This window comes from Mus caroli, chromosome 13 (assembly GCF_900094665.2).
Source record: "Mus caroli chromosome 13, CAROLI_EIJ_v1.1, whole genome shotgun sequence".
NCBI lineage: Eukaryota > Metazoa > Chordata > Mammalia > Rodentia > Muridae > Mus > Mus caroli.
In genome coordinates, this window is record NC_034582.1 from 5,446,760 (window position 1) to 5,449,492 (window position 2,733).

Consider the following 2,733-nt stretch of genomic DNA (forward strand, 5'->3'; position numbering starts at 1 on the left):
AAAGGAAAAATAACATTTAAAGGAATATTTGGAATAAAGGATTATTATTACCATTACCAATGACTTAATAGTATTTAGCAGTGTTTCAACAATGCNTCACTCCCTAGACTGCCCCCCAGGGAAAGGTGCCTATAGTGGCTCAAACTGTAATTCCAGACTTTGGAAGCTGAAGCAGAGTGGTCCCCACATTTAGACAAGCCTGGGCTATGCATAGGTCCAGGTCAATCTGAACTACAAGATGAGAGCCTACATAAATAAACAAACAAACAAACAAATAAATAAATGCACAGCAATGATTCTGCTTCCTCTATGTACTAGCTTTTATGTCTCTGTCACCAAATACTTGACAGAAATAACTTCAACATGGAAGGATTTGTTTTGGCTCGTGGTCTTCAAGGCTCTGTCCTTGTTTTTGTAGGTTCTGAGCTAGTGACAAAAGCATGTGGCAGTGAGGAGGGCCAGGGTAAGCTATAGCCCAGGTATGCCTTCAGTGGCCTACCTCCTCCAGTAGGCCACCTTCTCACCTTTCACCACTTGCCAATACCACAGTAAATACACCGTTATAAATCTACCACACATTAGGCCACAGGCCAACTTCAAATGGCATTCCTTAGGCACTGTCTACCTTTCACTAGAGAGAAGATCTCTCACTGACCTGGATATCATCAGATAAGCTAGGCTGATTGTCCAGAGAGCCCCAGGGATTTATGTAGGTCTGCCTTGAGAACTCTGGGTTTACCAGAATACTCCCACCATCCCCAATTTTTGTTTGTCGATTGTTTTTGAGACTGGGTTTCACTCTGCAGACTTGGCTGGTAGAACTCACTCATAACTCAAAAGTCCATTTGTCTCTGCTTCCTGGGATTAAGGTGTGTATCACCAGATCCAGCTCATGCCCATCTTCTTAAACGTGGGTTCTGGGAATAAAATTCAAGTTCTGTGCTTGCACTTCAGCACCTAAGCCATCTCCCAACCTTCATATTTCAACAATATTCTCTCATTTCATTGTCCCCACCTCATAAAGGATTCCAAATATTCAAAGAATATAAAATGAAGTCATAAGGTAATAGAAGAATCAATGAGCCTGCAGCTCAGCTCTGTACCACACCACTTAGGAACCTGAGATGAAAGAACCACAAGTCCAGTGACTGTCTGGGCTAGAGAGTGCATTGAAGGCAAGCCTGGGCAACTTAGTGAGAATCTATCTCAAAGTTTTTAAAGTGAAAAGAAAGGGGTGTGTGCCGAGCCTCGTGATGTACTGCTCACCTAACGTGTGAGCCCCCAGGTTCAGTCCTCAACAATGGGTATAATAACGCCTCTGCAGTGCCTAGGACTGTACTGTGACACTCACTGACTAGTTTTCAGACTGTGTGTGTTCACTGCGGTGATCACAACCTGAGTCGAGAAAGGAGGAGACAGTCACTTCAGAAACGTCAGTCCATGGTCACGAGGCTATGTGACCTTGAGCCTGTGTGAACGGGAAGGTAGTCATCATGACACAGAGGGCAGCACAGAGCACAACTGACCACCTTACTGAAGCCAGGAAGGCATGGGCAGAAATCAAACATAATCTTCAAGAACATGCACCCAGTAAGTTGGCTCCTCCAACTAGGCCCTGGCCTTTCCATTACCTCCTAACAATTCCATCATTTGCCAGTACAGTGGGATTAATCCATCAGTAAGATTATAATACTCATGATAACATGACCCCAGGTTCAACCTCTGACTCCTCCTGTATTACTGCATTGGGGACCAAGCCCGAGACACATGGCCGTTCTGGGTAATTTTCTATCCAAACCATGAACAATGAGAAAAAAGAATTTTCATAAATGTGTATTTCCTTTTTAAGATTTTTAAAACTTGGATCATTCTGCCACTTTGTTTCTTGCTTCATCACCCATAAATACATAAAAAACATTAAGCTGCTTACAAAACTTGTCATAACATAATTGCAATAGTTGAAGAAAACTCCTGAAATAATGCCTAAGGCTCAATGCCTGCACACTGCAATCATATGTAATTAGGAAAAAAGGTAAGGACTGTTTCTAAACCATATTGTTCATCTCTGCTTATCCTTTGAACCTTATGCTCACATCCTTAATGCTGTTGACTGGGCCAAAATGGGATTCTGACACCAAAACAGAAATATAAATCTAAAGCAAGCAATATATAACAAAAGCCAATCCAAAAAGAGTGCAGGACTCTCCAAATAAGTCCTCTAGAAAGTTCAATGAAATAGAGAGTATCTAACTATTGGGATTAAAGTTTGAAAGGACCAGAAAAGCCAAGGGATCCACAGGAAACTATAGCCATGATGTATTGAAAACTCAAAGGTCAGTAATTCATTTTGAAGTTATGAAATGTTGCTGAGTTTCCCTGAAGTATGAGAATCTAGAACCATCTTCCTTCTAACCTTCAATGATAAACACAGCTCAAATACTTATTCTTGGGCTACTAAGTTTTACTTCCCTTCTATCTTTATAATGCTTCCCCTTTTTCTAGCATTCTTTTGATCAAATAAAAATAAACATAGTAGGCTAAAATATTTCAAGCCAAACATGGTGGTGCATGCCTGACATCACANCACTTAGGAAACCCAGGCAGGAAAGTTGGAAGTACAAGAAAAGCCTAAGGCTANATCACACCTCAAGTACTTTCATCAGCAATAGAGACACACTACTAGTTTAAAGCCAGCCTGAGGATAAATGATATTTCAATCATTGTCCTTGCCAC